At 37.7% G+C, this 18,054-nt stretch overlaps 1 protein-coding gene across 2 annotated transcripts in view; it reads left to right on the top strand.

Annotated features, from left to right (window-relative positions):
* The window catches only part of LACC1 (laccase domain containing 1), a 56,901-nt gene that overhangs the window by 24,224 nt on the left and 14,623 nt on the right, over nt 1-18,054 (top strand). Inside the window, exon 7 of one of the 2 annotated variants that reach the window (XM_058548223.1) lies at nt 9,362-9,413. The exons of the other annotated variant lie outside the window; for it this stretch is intronic. The gene's annotated coding sequence lies outside the window, so the exon portion shown is untranslated. Of the gene's footprint in view, nt 1-9,361; nt 9,414-18,054 lie in introns of those variants that run through there. 2 annotated transcript variants of the gene reach the window in all.

Here is an 18,054-nt window from a genome sequence, read left to right as displayed (position 1 = left end):
TTTTGTACCTCACTCCTTAAACACACACATGCCCTTTCTAAATTCCCCTAAAGTATTTTCCAACTCCAATGCTCTTAGTAACCTACCTCTCATTTCTGTGGCTCTTGCCTGACAATGGACTTTTCCCCTTTTCTGTTTTGTTTCTTAAATGTCACACTTACTCCACGGTGAAATCAAGGGACATACCATTCCCTCTGGCTTTGTTCTACACCCTAGATAAGTAGAGCAGATTCTGGATATTCATATAGTCTTGGGAAGTCATATAGTTCCCTTTCACTTAAATTAATTCTGTCCAAAATTCAGAATGAGACCAATTAACTAGCTCTGTATAAGATTTATCTTCAATTAAGAGAGCTTCCAAGACATTAAATTGTATATCAAGTATGATTACAACATAAAAAAAACCCACAAAAATATATACATATTTAAAAAATTGAAAATAAAATAGTAATAATAGTACATAGATGGTGAAATTATGAAAGCTAGTTATGAAATCGTTTCCCCTTTCCACTTTTTTCTGTATTTTTTCCCATGTTTTCTTTAATGAACTACACTTTTTTCGAATGAAAAAATACATATAACTGTACCTAAATCATCTTTCATTTTTCTCCTTCCTAGATTGAAAAATTCCTTTTTCTTTCACATATCTTTCTGCTGTCTAATTTCTAATAAAAGGTACTTAATAATATTTTGACATTTCCTTGAATCTCCACGTGGTGCTGAGTGTGATGGGTGTTGGCTCATCTTTTTTTTTTAAAAAAATAAATTATTTTAGAATAGATTTAGATTTATAGATAATTGCAAATACTCTCTATATCCTAACCAGTTTTTTCCCTATTACTAACATCTTACATTAGTTTTGTACATTTGTTACAATTAATGAACCAATATTGATATATTATTATTAAAGTCCATACTTTATTCAGATTTCCTTTGCTTTCGCCTAATGTCCTTTTTCGGTTCCAGGATCCCATCCGGGATACCACATTACATTTAGTCATCATATCTCCTTAGGCTCCCCTTGGCTGTGACGGTTTCTCAGACTTTCCTTATTTTACACGACCTTCGTGGCTTTGAGGAGTACTGGTCAGGTATTTTGTAAAATGCTCCTCCATTGGGATTCTCTGATGTTTTTCTAAAGATTAGACTTGGGTTAAGGATTTTGGGGGAAGAAGACCACAGAGGTAAAGTCCTATCAAGAGTAAATACTATCCACTTGACTTAGCACTGCTCATCACCTGGCTGAGGTAGTATTTGCCAGATTTCTCCACTTCAAGTTCCTCTTTTATTCCCCCTTTCCATGCTTTACTCTTTGGTGGTATGTGCACAGTTATGGAGTGGGGAGTAGGGCAGTGTATCTATGTAAATTATTTGAAAGTCTTCTGTACAGGAGATTTGTCTACTCTCCTGAATTTATTATTTATTCAATAGTTTATTTATATCAGTATAGACTCATGGATATTTATTTTATAGTTTGGCTTATAATCCAATATTACTTTATTTTGTTGCTCAAATTGGCCATTTGAAGTTTTTCAGTTGGACTCCTGTGTCCCTTTGACATAACTCTATCATTATGAGAGGTTTTTTTTTTTTGGTACCCCCTTACTTTCTGGCACTACAAGTCCTCCATAATCATCTTGTACAGTCCCTGCCCCAGTCCTAGAATTGGCGCATGCTTTTTAACTCTTCATCTTAAAGATCAATATTAAAAAGTACTGGGTGTCTATTGCTTGCAAGACCTTGTGTTAGGAATACAATTTTTTAAAAAATCTCTTTTCAGCTAGATCTTGCATTTTAGCTGAGAAAGTTAGACAAAAATATAATATCATGATTTTATTTTTTTAGCCTAATATTCTCCTAAAAAGAAACAAAATTTTGCATAATAGTATTTGTTCACTCTTCAATTCCCCACTCATGAATATGGCCTGGATTTGAGGGAGGGGTCAAGTATGCTGTAGGACAGGGTCCTGGGGCTGGTTCAAACCAGGAGGAACGGGCTCTAGAAGGCCATTTTTAGAAATATGTAGCTGAAGAAGAGATATAACAACATAATCAGCAGGGAACCGAGGTCAGAACCAGAAAGAGTCCTCCAGCTGTGAGTTAAAATTCAACTGCCAGAGGTTTGCACGGCACCTCTGATAAACCTTATGTGTGACTCTCCAAGGAGTTTTGATCTTGGCTAATAACTTTCCAGAAAAACTATGTTTTTGTCTACATTTAAAAAATCGTAATATTATAACTTTAAGGGATTTTTACATTTCATCATTTGACTACCACATTTTTTTTCAGACAAGTAAACAGAACCCCCAATATAAAGTCAATAATGTTAGGGCTGGACATGACTTTAGAGAACACCTGCTTAGAGTTTCTACATGCACCAGTACTGAGATCCAGGGAGCTGGTGACTTTTTTCGAGTCACCCCACAGGTAGTAGTGTGGAACTAGATGCCTACTCTCTTGACCTTCACATCAGAACTCTTTTCACCCCAGAGCTTTGCCTCGTGTAATCATTGATTTATACATTCATCTCATTCATTCATTCAACAACAAATGTTTGAATAGCTGCCTCATGCCTGGCACTGTGCTAGGGTTAGCAAGTACAAATTTGGAGTATTTACACCACTTTGAGGAATTGAATCTAACATTGGGTAAACTGCCACCAGGTGGCATATGCCCTCAGATTGGAAAGGACATTTGTAGGTAATTTGTAGGTAACTATTCAGTCCTTCCTCTTAGATCTTTTCTCAAATTCAGATGGTGAGAACTGGTCTGAGTGTGCAATCCAGGCTTATCATTTTCTGTTAAGGTGCTACCAGTCTTCCAGCCTCCCAAGCAGAAGTCTTTGAGTTATTTTTGTGTTTCATTTCAAGTCACTGCTTGTTCAAACTGGCTCCTTCCCTCACCTTTAGCCCCTTCATAAAAACCTCCCATTTAGCAATGTCAGGAAAAAACACCTTGGGCTGGTCTGAGCCTGCTGCCAGTTCACTGCTGCTTCTGACCCTTTGCTCCTGCTGTTCTCTTCCCTGAAATTCTTTCTGTTTTAAACTTTTCATCATTGACTCACCAGTGTTCAGCAAACATTTGAGTGGTTATTATGGTCATGGTAATATATGAAATGCAAACTATGAACTCTCTGTACCAGAATCTGCTATGTCCCTTCCTACCCTTCTGAGAGTAGAGAAGATCTAGTTGTAAAATGGGTATATGAACAAATATATTGAAGGTGTTTACCAGGCATAGTGGGGACCATAGTACCAGCCTTGTAGGGGGAGTCAAGAAAGAAATTGATCCTTGGGTTAGGTCTGAAGGTAACGCAAATAGTTTAAATGGATACAGAGTCAACGATGGTTTTACGTAGTAAGACAAAAATGGCATGGTGTTTCAAAGTCTGACAATTTTAGCATGAGTAGAAGGTATGATGTATATAGGCAAATGGCCAAAGTTAATATTAAAAAGAAAGGCAGGGACCAGATTATGAGGGCCCTTTAATGACATGCGAAGAAGTTAGGACTTTATCCTTTAGGCATTGGAAGTCATTGCAATATTTACGCACAGATTTGCACTTTAGAAAGATCATCCCGGCATGGATTGGAAAGAGGTCAGGCTGGATACAAGGCTGGATACCAGTTAGGAAATGACCATAGAGCCTGGGTGGGGATGCTAAGGCCTGAACCAAGATAAAAACTGTGCTGAAGGAGAGGCAGGGATGGACCTAGAGAGTCAACAGAATTTGATGATGTGATGTTGTGATTTATAATACGAAAGATATATTTGGTCTTTTTTCCTGTTCCTGGCACAAAGCTCCCAAAACCCTATGAATTTCCTAAGTGATGAGAGCCATAAAGATGTCTTGTTATGTTAATGAGGTATCTTTTGGAAAGCACCTAAGGATGGGGGCTGGTTGTCAGGAGTGATTCCTTCGCTTCCTTCCCCTGGGAGGGAAGAGGGGCTGGAGGTTGAATCAATTGCCAGTGGCCAATGATTTAATCAATCATGCCTATGTAATGAAGCCTCCATACAACTCAAAAGGATGGGGTTCAGAGAGCTTCCGGATTGGTGAACATATGGAGATTTGGGGACAGAGGTACACTCAGAGAAAGTATGGAAGTTCCTTTTCCCCATACCTTGCCCTATGCATCTCTTCCATCTGGCTGTTTCTGAGTCATATTCTTTTATAATATAATATAATATGACTGGTAATCTAGTAATTAAATGTTTTTCTGAGTTCTGTGAGCTGCTGTAGCGAATTAATCGAACCCAAGGAGGGAGTTGTGGGAACCTCCGATTTATAGCTGATGGATCAGAAGCACAGGTGACAACCTGGACTTGAGATTGGCATATGAAGTGGTGGGGGTGAGGATGGGGGTGAGTATGGGGGTGAGAGTGGGGGAGGGAGGAAAAGAGCTGGCTTGTAGGACTGAATGCTTAACCTGGGGAATCGGATGCTAGCTCGGAGTAGGTGGTATCAGAATTGAGTTGAAGTGTAGGACACTCAGCTGATGTCTGAGAATTGCTTATTGGTGTGTGGGAAAACCCCTCTCCACACAAATTGGAATTGGTCCCAGAACCTTTAGATGAGGAATCAAATATGAGAGTAAGGAGAAAATGCTGGGTGATCACGAAGTTCCTGGCTCAGGTCACTGGTTGATGGTGATGTCATTAATTAGGATAGAGGATACAGGAGGCCAAACAGTTTTTAGGGGGTAGTGGTGGTGAATGTCTTAAGTTTACTTTGGGACATGTTATCTGATTGTTTGCACTAATCAACTTCATACATTATTAACATATAGGTTAGAATGAAAGATCTCGGCAAAGAAAAACTTCCTTATTATCATTTGTTAATCAATCAATATGTCAATCAAAAATACTTTAGTCCCTCTTTTATGACTCATAGAGGGGTTAACTGCGATGGGTATTGTGGACCATACATTCCAAATTTTCCAAGATAGTTTCACTTTCTTGCAGTATTATTCTTTTCAACAAATGCAATTCATTAAATATATAATTGATGTGATTTAATTTCATATCTTGTAAGACTTTTCTCATAAGTTCATAAATCATTAAAAGGTTTACGGTGTGAGTCCTGCAAGTAAGGAGTCTGTGGTCTAATCCAGAAGAAGAACTCAACACCCATGAAAGAACCATTTAGTGGTAAACTGCAATGTTGTGAAGGTTCTCGGGGCATCGAGAAAGTGGCTGTCATTTTGAGTAGGAGGAATTAGAGAGGGCTGCACTGAGGAGAAGCTGGAACTGCAGCAATGCTCTAAAGAATGAACAGTAGACATGGAGTTGACAATGACCTCAACGTGTTCAAGGGAGATTGAGGACCATGGCCTATCTTGATTAGTTTTTTGACTCAGCCACAGAGAGCAGCTGATTGATAGTATGATTCCTGTTCCTGCTCTCTTATATTCATCTCCTCTTTGGGATTCACTTTGTGGTAATTTTTCTAAGTTATAATGAAAATTTCTAGTTGTCTGGTTTCCAGTATTTGTTTTTTCATTCCCTTCCTGGATTTTTTCAATTTGCATCTCATTCTGAGTTCTAGCTTTTCTGACCTTAGTCCTAAACACTTTTGCTAAATTTTAGTGTTCCCTAATCACCTTAGTTTCTATTTTTGGTAACATTCTCATTTGCCTGTGAGATCCACATGCAGCCTTTTGAAGCAATGTAATTGAAATTCCCATTACAGTTAACTGTATAATAATAAGATATTCTTCTAGCATATTTTCAAGAGCTGTGGATGAAATACATACATGGTACTGAAAAATCTATAATGCAACAAAGAAATATAATAGTGCCTCCTGCACAATAGACATTCAATAAATCTTTCTAAATGAATGAATTTTACATAATCACCTATTAATAAGGAAGAATACTTCATTTTTGTTGCACACTTTGCACAAGCACTTTTTGCTGCCAGAACAAGAAATACAGTAGGAGGCTCAGGGGATAAACAGCTAGGCCATGATCTTCTGGGTATGATTTTATCTAGCTTCTCCTTCAGTCAAGTCAAGCTGAGTCCTGATGCTCTGATGTGTGGTGAGGGTCAAGGATGTGATGTGTCAATTTCCTTCTGTCCAGGGGACCCTAGCTCAGGGATTTCTATGAAGTGTATCAAAACACTAGTCCAAAGTGGTTGATGTCCTCTGCAGCTATTTGTTTACAAATAGGAGTTCTGAACGTTTTGAAAACAGTTTGTTCTTTAAAGTTGGTGAGCATTCCTTTTATAATTTGTTTACACTCTCTTTTGAACAAGCTACTACTGTCACTGATAGAACAAAATTAAAATTCAACTGCCTCACTTTGATGGTTGATTGTAAATTCCAGATGAGCAAAATCCAAATTAATGAGATTTTATTATCTATGTATATATGTGTGTATATAGGGTTACATGTATGTGAATTAAGAATGATAGCAATTTAGAACTGGAGGAGACATAAAAAAGAATTCTGTTTAAAGCCTACATTTTGCAGATGAAGAGATCTGTGACTGGTAAATTGTTCTTTTTCTTGTACCCAAGAGACTAGTTCTATATTTAAACACTACCAGAAATAGCCTCCTTTACAGATATATTTTGCTACGATTCCATGACTCCGCTGAGCATGTTACGTGTTATGTAATGCTCTTACTTCTATTAGCTGTGTCTTATCATCTCCTGTCAGTCTACAGGCACTTTGAAGGTAGAGATTTTGTTTTGTTTATCTTTGCATTCCCCACGGTACCTCCCCAGCCCATCCCCACATCTTGATATGGATTGAGCATCAAGCAGTCTTTGAGCAGGCATGATCCTGCACTGAAATCGAGGAAACAGGCCTTAAGGTGGTAGGTCTGCTGTGGGCTTTGCAAATTTTCTTCCCCTCCAGGACATCTGATAGTTTCCCTGGATAACCTTGTTTGCTTTTTGGAGTCCTGTTGTCTCCACTCTTCACCTGACAGTTCTGAAACTGCCCCTATGCTAAGGCCCTCCCATCCCATTGTTTCCCCACCCTAATACCAACAGCTGCATTGGACTGGACTGGATTTGCCATTCCCCGGTTTGGACACAGATTAGAATTGCTGCCACTGCCCAGCCCCCTCACTGTGCCCCTCAGCTCAACCTCCTTCATCCCAGCATGCTGAGTGGCAAATAACTCAGGCAGCCTGCTGTAATCCCACTCTGAGAGCTAAAGCTATTGTTATCTGGCAGTGTCACATAAAATAAATGGGTGTTGGACAATTTGAAAGAATGAATTTGGTCATTAATTATTCACTTGACAAATATTTATTGAGTACCTAAAATGCCATACTATACTTTGTCCTGGGTGCTGGAGATATGACAGGGAACAAGAACAAATCCCTGTCCTCATGGAGTTTACAGTCTAGTCAGGGAGGGACACCATAAACAAATAAATGAACAGATATATAATATAAAGCCACTGCTAAAAAGTCAGTGCTGTGAAGAAACATAAAGCAGAGAAAGGGAACAGAAAATGACAGAAGGGATGCTGTTTTAGAAAGGATAGTCAGGGAAGGCCTGGACATGGAGACATTTTGGAATCATCTTCATATAGATGTTATTTAAAGCCATAGGATGAGTGAGATCATCTAGAGAATAAGTGTAATTAGTGAAGAGATGTCTGAGGACTTAGCTCTTGGAATTCCAATATTAGGTAGGAAAGATGAAGAGGATTAAGGAAAGAAGGTCAAGAAGAAACAGCCACTGAGCTAGGACAAACAAGAGAGGGTAGTGTTCTGGAAGTCAAATTGAGAAAGTATTTCAAAAAGGAGGGCAATCAATTAAGACCAGGAATTGACCTTTGAATTTGGCAATGTAGAAGTTAATGGTGATCAAGGAAATAGCAGTTTCATTGAAATGGAAGAGACCCTAAAGTAGTCAGCTCAATAGAATGGGAGAAGAAGCAATGGAGAGATTGAACATGCACAGTGCATTTGCGGTACATTGCTAAAAAAGGAAGCAAAAACAGGCAGTACACAGAGAGAATGTGGACATAGAGGGGCTTCAATTTTTCTAAGATCAGAAAAATAGCAGCATTTTTGTGGGCAGAGAACAAAGATGCAGTAAAGAGGGAAAACTGGTGATGCAAGAAGGAGAGGGGTTATTGTATAGGCAAGAGGCAGTGAGATTCCTGTGCACCTGGACCACATTCCCCCCTCTCAAAACATAACTTCTGGCCAAAGATTGAGTCAGGACATTTCAAAGGGAGGCAAACAGACGGTCAAAGGTAAATTCAGCATTTTGGCAAGTGCGCATTTCATTTTTGCTCTATTTTGCTTTCTCATCATTAAATTAAGTTACTGTTCATATATAAGTAAGTTATACTGATAATAAGAATGTCGTTGTACGGAATTTTAGACAGAGAGCCTTCGGTGAAGTCAATGGTATCATCATGAAATATTTTCAGTTTCTAATCATAGAATGACTGAAATTTCCACTCTTCAATGTGAAACAGGCAAACAGCCGTTGATGATTAAGTAGCTAGGAACTAAAGCTTTTTGCAATTACTGATTGTAGCTTTTAGTTTTTCCCCCGCCCATTGTTAACTGTGCTGTTTAGGCAATATGCTATCTGACTTCCACTGGGTTCCTATAGACATCTCCTTGAAGCTTGGGTCACCATAGTAATGCATGTTTGAGCTGTTTTTCAGGAATTAGAGCCCCTTGTCCACTTCAGGCCAGTTGAGACTACCAACCCATCAACTGGGCCTGCACAGATGTCTGATAAGCAACTTTTTGACATCAAGAGGCTAAAAACTCCACCCTCAGGTCATGCCAATGCTGCCATTTTGTGAACATGCATCCTATGAAGAGGCATAAAGTCTGACTATGCTTGTGCAGATCATCCATTACCTCACCTCTCCTCACCTCCAATCATCTCTTTCCACATTTCAGACCACCTTGCCCCCTACCCCATAAATATCCCTAAGTCCCTATTTTTGGGAAGGCAGATTTGAGACTTGTTCTCCCGTTTTCCTCACTTGGCTGCCTTGTGATTAAACCCTCTCTCTGCTGCAATCTTGTTGTCTTGGTGTTTGGCTTTCTGGGCAGCGGGCAAAAATGGACCTGGTTCGGTAACAAATGTATGGTAAATAATCTGTCACATTATTGTAATTAGACCCATATCATTGAAACAATAGCAGCTTCCTTTCGGAAGCACTTCTGCTAATGGGGCTTTAGTTTTCTTGAGGAAAGTCTCAGAGAAAACCCAAAGGGAAGAAGTATGACTCTATGACCAGAAAATACAACTTTTCCTGTTTGGGTTTTTCTCTTTATAGTACCTCAGTTCTAAGTTCCCAGGTGTAAATTGGGGTAGAAACTGACCTAAAGTCCAATCTCCTTTTTACAAAAATGTATTCCACAGGATGAAAAATTTAGACAAGATAAATAAGAAACAAGATTTTTGGGACATCAGAGGTATGGTCATAAAGAGGGAGCACGCTCAGTGAGTATAAAACCTTAATTAAGACAGATATGATCAATCCCTGTTAATGTAAAACTAGAGACTTTTAGATCTAGGAAAATACATTAAACATCACCTGTTCCAACCACTTTATTTTACAGATGAATAAATTCAGTGACCAAGTGATTACATAACTTATACAAAGAGGCAGGGGTGATTAGTGGCTGTGTTGGGTGAGTTTGAAAATTAATAATGACGAGATTTTCACTTATTGAGGTATATAGGGTAACTATTCAGGTTCAAAACTGATTTGGCTTGAACTAAAAATCCTGACTTATGGCCTATCAAACATACATTGTACATCTGCTTAACCATTAAAGTAAAGAATGCAGTCTTAAGATAAGAATACATACTTCCCCTCCTACCCCCTATTGGTCACGCCTGGATTAGTTCCTTTCCTGACATCGTGGTCACTTGACCTGCTAATTTGCAATTGAATACCTCTTTGAAATTTTGATAAAAGTATATCCTGGGTGTGTTTAATGTATGTTCTTTGTTCTAAAAAGATATAAGACTGTATTGAAAACCATGCTTCTCTGGATCGCTTTCTAAGGCCTTCCCGGGTTATAATCCTCACTCTGGCTCAAGTAAACTCTTGTTTCTCTCATCTATAGAATGGTTATTGGTTATTTTGCATCAACAATAAAAAGAAAACTAAAATAGTAATAATAGTAATAATAATAATGGTAACATTTATTGAATGCTTCCATATGCCAGGCACTGTGCTGACGACTCTACAGTCATAACTTCATTTAAAATTTACAGCAAGTATATGAGATAGAAAGTAGCATATTTCTTAACCAACTGCTACTTAATTGATTTACCAAGTTTGCCACTTAATCTCCATTTCCTTCTCTGTAAAAAACTGATGGATGCCGGTACCATGTTGAATGCCTGAGGTTGGTAAATTTCTTTTAAAAATTTCTTTCCATTTATCTAATCTGCAGTCTGCAGACACAGACTAGTCTACACTGGTATCAGTATCACCTGGGAACTTGTTAAAAATGCAAATTATCAAACCACACCCAGACTAGAAGCCCTGCTCATTGCCTTCTCTCCCTCAACCCATATACATGGTCCCATGGAGAGTTTGCTATGCCCTGTTGCCTGGGGAAAAAATAATTTGGTCCTGGTTTACAGATGTTTCTGCCCAAAATGCTTGCACCGGGCATTCAAGGGTGGCCTGAATGACAATGGAAAAGGGAAATCTTCCCACTAGACAAAACTTTAAAGAGTACATCTGATGGTAAACTTTGCCTGGGGAAAAAAAATACCTTGTTTGAGGAAATTGCCCTCAGGTCCTTAATTTTAATCATTATACCACTGGAAATATCAGATACAAAGAGCACATTTACATTAGTAGATATTCTACTGAGTTCAATTAAACAATTGACTCTAGCTTAAAAGTACAGTCCACTTTGAGAACTAATATCTTAGCAAATTGTGCATATTGTTTAAGCAAACACCATCTGTATTAACCAGGTATACCCCAATAATGCTGTCTAGCAAACCACCCCAAACTCAGTGGTGTAGAGTAATAACTATTCCTGGCTTACACACATCTAAAGGTTGATTGAGGTTTGGCTGATCTGGCCTGGCTTTGGGGAGGCTTGGCACCGAGTGTCTCTCATCCTCCTTGGACTAGTGGCTACTCAAGACATGCTCTTCTCATGGTGAAAGGCAGGAGTTCAAGAGAGCAAGCCCAACTGTGCAGGCCTCTGCTCACGTTATGTCCACTAACATCCTATTAGCCAAAGCTAGGTATGTGGCCCAGCCTAAATTCAAGAGGTAAGGAAATACTCTTCTCATTGAGTAGCGGGATGAGGGTGAATATTTGCTGAACAATGATCTAATCTACCACACTATCTGAATTTAAAACTAATATTTTCTTTTTTTTTTTTGTGAGGAAGATCATCCCTGAGCTAACATCCATGCCAATCCTCCTCTTTTTGCTGAGGAAGACTGGCCCTGGGCTAACATCTGTGGCTATCTTCCTCCACTTTATGTGGGATGCCACCACAGCATGGCCTGACAAGCGATGCCTCGGTGCGCACCCGGGATCTGAACCCGGCTGCCAGCAGCGGAGCACACACACTTAACTGCAACGCCGCGGGTCTGGCCCCTAAAACTAATATTATCTTCTCTACAAAAATATTATTCAATATGTTGTTATCAAAGAGCTGCAGCAGTGTGAATACTTGATTCAATATAATTTAACAAATATTTATTGTCTTTTATTTGTTAGGTATGTGTTAGATATTCAAGGTATAGAGATGGATAAGATGCAGTCCCTGCCCTCAAGAAGCTCAGAGACAGAACTATAAGTAAATCAAAATATAATGTGATGCATGCCACAAAAGCATTTATATTTGTCTTAGGTTGGTGTTATTATTCCAATTTTATAAATAAGAAACTAAGACTCAGAAGGATTAAATGATTTGTCCAATATTATACAGCAGACAAAACTGAATCTAATCTCTTTTGGTGGTAGGGAGTTAAACCCTAAACTCTTCCTGTCATTCCACACAACCTTTCTCAGAAAGTGAGCCCAGAAGTGATCCAGTCCAATACCTCACTTGGTGCTGGAATCCTTGTATCCTTCAGGCAGCAAAAAGCCAACATCTTAGTGAATTGAGCCCCATGATAATAGATGTAGAACAGATTACATATGCTTTCCCCTGCTTTATAATTCTGCTGTTTTTGCTAATTGACCTAGATTGCCCATCAAACTAACCTTTATAATATTAAGCAGTAAGTCAGATTTGCACACCTGTCCTAGGATAATAGAGATCTGAGATGCTGGATACTTTGGTCAGTTTTAAATCTGAGTCACAGGCCATAGCCTTTTAGTGGATTGAATTTTTGTTAATATAAACTATTTTGATGATAAAGGGAAAAACTGAATGGACTATTGGGTCCTCTATTCCTGAGAAGTAAAAAGGATTATGGGCAGTAATATGGTGTCCTGAGGGCTGGAGTTTATGTGTAATTATGACTTTCAGCCTTGTTAGCCACTATGAAGCTATTACTATAAAGTTCTATACCAATGTTTTATTAGTGTGTCATAACAGTTCCAATAAGAAATGGCTCTTCATATTTCTTCAGAAGACTATACATGAGCTAATGTTTGCAGAACATTCACCGTAATCCTGTAAAGGCAAATTAGAGGTGCCATATTATTGTTCCCATGTTAAGAAAGAGAAGCTAGAGAGAGAAATAAAACATATACACTTCATTTGGGTAAAGTAACAAGTCACTGGAAGAGTCCAAGACAGGAGTCTAGTGTCTAGGCTTTTGGTTCTTGAATGTTGGGGAATGTTAAGGGTGCAGAAATAAACCCAACCACTAAGGCTTAATTTTCTGTGGCCTGTCAGAGAGAAATTTAATGAGGACGTTTAATGCTCAGGCAAGAACAGGATAATTATGAATATTAGAAAGGATTAAGAAGCTTGGTGAATCAGAACAATTTTTTTGAGCCATCATTTTACACTGGAGAATATTTGTATTCTGTTCATTTCTTACAGTTAGTTTCATGTTGGTTATTTGGGATCTGGATTTTGGTCCACTTCAGTTATGGTTAGGGCAATACTGAATGCCAATATTTTGTTATTTCAATTTTCCCTCTTCTTTCCCAATTCACAAGCTTGTCAGCACTAGAGGGACACCTTCTATGGATGCTCAGTATTGAAAGTCTGTCTCAGTATTGAGATTTCTTACATAAACAGAGGCCCAGTCAAAACTGCAGATGTTGCTTCCCTTTCTTGATGACTGAGCATTGGAGCTGAAATGGGCCTGATCCTTAGGTAGCCTTCACTATTGAATCTGTTGGAAAACACTTTCAATAGACCTCTCATGGAATCTGGAAAATAACGGCAAGAATAAAAATATATACATCACTCTTAACTTCAGGTCTATATACTCACAGAATATTTTATTTGCAGTGGCAAATATCCCTAGAGAGCTTTAGGAGCTATTCCCACTTGTGTGTGTTTGATATAGAAAGGGTCTCAGGTGTTTCTATCTCCAGAGAGGATATTTGTTTACACAAAAGGGAGGTGAGGCTACACAAAAGGGAGGTGAGGCGATGGCATGAGAATCATTTAGGCATTTAGAATGTCTTGTCTATAAACATATGTGAGCAGGCCACCGGCACAAAGAACTAGATCTATTAGGAATCAATATAATTTCTTTTTATTATTTTTCTTTTTTCTCTTATTTTTAAAGAGATAAGTCGATGGAAAAACTTATTGGCCCTCATCCTTTGGATCAGAAGATAAACCTTCTCTTGTTGTGGAATAAACTTCTTGGGAAAGGCTAAATTAAACATTTAGAACAATTTGAGATGGGAATGCTCAGCCTATCTCTATGCCAATAATGAATATTACCTCATGGTTGCGTTTGAAATTTTCCTCAGCCTGCTTGTAAGGGCTGAAATTTATCAATTCAAGCGTTTCCATGACACCAATTTGATATTTCTCCATCTGAATTTCACACAGTTTCTTCTAGCTAGAAGGTAATTTCTCTGGATCTTTATAAAAACGTTGAAATGGCAAAAGCTTCCAAGATCATTTCTATTTTTTTTCTTTCTTTTGGTAAAAACTAAACTGCTTAAATAGTCAATTGCTCAATTAAATGATTATATCCTTAATTATTCCCATGATTTGCAGGATTATAGTCATAAAAAAATTAAGTCCTACAGAAAACTCATGCAACTTACACTACCATCTTTTGGAAATTAGAGACTTTCTTTTTTAAAAATCCTGCCATTTTTCTCTCCCACAGAGATAGAATTACTTGTGTACCTTTTTTTTTTGTTTTAAGGCAGACTATTCAATTTCTTTCAGGTCCTTGATTCAATCATTACATCCCCTATTATAAGTATGACTCAGTTAAACCTATTATTATGACTTTTTTTAAATCTCTTTCTTCCCTTTCTTTTGGGAAATTGGGTTGGTGTGCTGTGCCTTTCTTTCCTGTGAGGGAGCGTTATTGTTCTTATGGTGAAGGTTCCTAATTTATTTGGACAACTTTAGATATAATTTAATTGTTTTATGGTGGTTGGACTTTTCTTTTCTTGGGATCAACACCGATTCTGTGCCTTTCCTTTTCTGTATTTTTTTCTACTCATGATTCGGATGGTATTGCTCTTCTGTCTTTAGGAGAATTCAAAAATTTTTCAGGTGTGATTCAAGATTTTTTTGTCCTGTAATAGGGAAAGCAGAAATGATTATTTGATGAAGTAGTAAATACAAATGAAAACTAGAAGTTGAGATGGATGATCTGATTTTTCGAGATCCTTTAGAATGCCAGTGTCAGGGCTGGAACCCGACTTCTTCCTGTCTGATTTCAGATTCTAGATTTGTTTATTGGCTTTGTTGTCTTTCTCCATTGACCAGTCTCTGAGGGAGAACAGTAGCTGAGAAACAAAAGGAACTAGTTTAGATCTTCCAGGACAGATTTGGCCCTGGGAACTCTATCTCTTTGCCCTAAGTTGTTGAAAGTCCATTAGCACTTTGAAGGAAAGGCATTAGAATTCTTTATCACTCATCCATTAATTAATTAATCAATATGTACTGTGGTAGACAGAGATAAATACAAATAACAGCTTCCATTTATTGAGCAAACTCTTTTCTAGGAACTTTTCATAGCCTCTTTCTAATCCTTACATGCGTGTCTTAAGAGAGGAATTGTTTTCCCCATTTTACAGATGTGTAAACTGAAATTTAGAGAGATGAAGTGACTTGCCCAAAGTTATACAACTGGTAAATAGCTGAATTGAGATTTTAACTAAATTCTGTATGGCTCCAAACTCATTCTCTTTCTATTATGTCACATATCTTGCTCATTAACTCCTCCTTCCATGAATAGGACTTGGTCTCTGCCTTTAAAAGATTTACATGTACACAAAAGATCACATACTGGATGATTCCATTTATATGAAATGTCCAGAATAGGCAAATTTCTAGAGACACAAAGTAAATTAATGGTTGCCTAGGGCTGGGGGTAAGGGGGTGAGGAGTGACTGTTAATGGGTATAGGATTTCTTTTTGGGATGATGAAACTGTTCTAAAATTGATTGTGGTGATGGTTGCACAACTCTGTGACGATACTACAAATCATTCAATTGCACACTTTAAATGCATGAATTATATGTGTTAATTATATCTCATTAAAGCTGTTATTATTTTTTTAAAGGTTAGTAGTGTAGTAAGGAAGACAGATCTATAAATGGCTAACATAATACCAGGCAACATGAAAACAGGTATGAACAATGTACCCTGGAAGCCCAGGGGAAGATGCAGTTGTTAAATCCAAGGGACCAGAAGTCGGCTTTATGAAGTAGATGCATTGGAGCAGAATCTTAGAGCAAGACTAGAATGTTGATAGACAGAGGAGAGTGGAGGCTGAGAAGACAGCAAGGGCAAAGTAACAGGGAGATGCAAGGACTGAGTTTTTCTGGGAGAATGGCAAATCATGGCAAGTCATCCAGTTGCAAGTTGGTGAAGGGTGAGTGGGGGATATAGAGGGAAATGAGGTTGGAAAGTGATCCGACTATATAGAATACTGTGCTAAGGAGTTAGGCGTTATTCTATATACTATGGAGAACCTTTATCACAGTGAGAGAGAGTATATTTTATTTTTAAAGCTTTTCCAGCTTCATTGAGGTATAATTAACAAATAAAATTGTATATGTTTAAAATGTGCGATGTGATGATTTGACATACATACACTTTGTGAAATGATTGCCACAATCAGGTTAGTTAACACATCCATCGCCTCATATACTTACCATTTTTTATTTGTGTGTGGTGAGAACACTTAAGGTCTACTCTCAGCAAATTTCAAGTACACACACAGTGCTATTAACTATAGTCACTAAGCTGTACATTAGATGCCCAGAGCTTATTCATCTAATAACTGAGGGCTTGTGCCCTTTGACCAGCATCTCCCATCTCCCCTACCTCCCAACCCCTGATAACCACCATTCTAGAGAGAGTATATTTTAAAACTGGATCTGAGTTTACATTTTTCTACATTAGAGTTCTACTTTCAGCAAACAAACACAATCACCATCCATAAAATTACATTAATGTTGCGAATTTGAATTTTTCTAATTTTGGTTTAATATGTATAGTATATAATTGTACATTCCTTTTGTTCTCCTAGTTATATAAGTATTTAAAGTATAAGGAATTTATATCTAGTTGTATGCTTTTATTAAAATAAAATAATATAGATTATTTAACAAAATTTCCCTTTAAAGGGAGTTCATAATCTACTTAAGTGAGAAATATTAGTCTAGGAGATAGAATAGTAACTAGTGTCTCTTCCAACTATGGATTTTATTTGATGATTTCAAACTTTCTTTAGAATAAGATTGCTTTAATCACTGCTATGGGTAGCACAGGGAATAATAGCCAACATCCAGCAACTTTGTCTCCTTGTCCACTCACTTAATCTAACATTTTGACAGTCTCATTTGATAGAAGCAAACTGGCTGACCATTTAACACTTCTGCTCTCTCCCCCTCAAAACAGAAAAAGAGTTTCACTGTATTTTAACTAACAGGCATTGGGAAGCAGTAATCTTTTTCTCTTTCTTTGTTTCGGAGAGACAATTGACATATCCTTGAATACAAGCTTGGAGTCCATTTTCTGGTGAAGAAGATACGGGAACTTTGAAAATGAAAAAAAAAAATACAAGTTTTTTCCCCGTCTCCTTCTATATTTCAAGTTTACAAAGTGGTGTGTGTCATGATGCCTTTCAAAATGATGCAAGAAGCAGAGTTAGTACATTTTATCAAATGAGACCTTGTTAGAGTTTGAAAATGTCTAGATAACTGTATCTTTACGATTCTTTAAAAGATTAAAAAAGTTCAAATGGTTTTGTTTCCTATTGTCAACATTTAAATGAAAAGGTCATTACAAATTCAATAAAGAAGGAGGTAAAAGGAATGGGAGGGAGAGGTATTTTATAATTACTTCAGTTTTTATAGGAAAAAAAATTATCAATACTCATTTCATTTGTTTCTCTTGTTTTTTTTTTTTTTTAGTAATTATTTATTTACTTTTTTCCCCCCCAAAGCCCCAGTAGATAGTTGTATGTCATAGCTGCACATCCTTCTAGTTGCTGTACGTGGGACGTGGCCTCAGCATGGCCGGAGAAGCGGTGCATCGGTGTGCGCCCGGATCTGAACCTGGGCTGCCAGCAGCAGAGCGTGCCCACTTAACCGCCAAGCCACGGGGGCGGCCTGTTTCTCTTGTTTTTATTGGTATATCTGACTCCCTTTTTGTTACTCTTTACCCCCACTTTGTCTGTCTCCCTTTCTCCTCTTTCTCCCTCTTCTCTGTTTACTATATTCTCCTTTATTGCCTCTTCCCAACACCCTTTTCTCCCTTTCCCCCTTAATGGACCATACTTGGGACTAAAGGGTAATTTATAGAACTAATGTTGTGTATTGAGTATGATTTAATATTATTTATTATTCACTTAAAATGTGATGAATTGAGCTTTTAATATTTTTTCTTTCTGAGAAAACAAAACAATTAAGTTACTTGTGTGTATAACCATTTATGAAAGTGATGGCATTGAGT

This window comes from Diceros bicornis, chromosome 9, assembly GCF_020826845.1.
Source record: "Diceros bicornis minor isolate mBicDic1 chromosome 9, mDicBic1.mat.cur, whole genome shotgun sequence".
NCBI lineage: Eukaryota > Metazoa > Chordata > Mammalia > Perissodactyla > Rhinocerotidae > Diceros > Diceros bicornis.
This window is presented reverse-complemented; position numbering and strand designations above follow the sequence as displayed.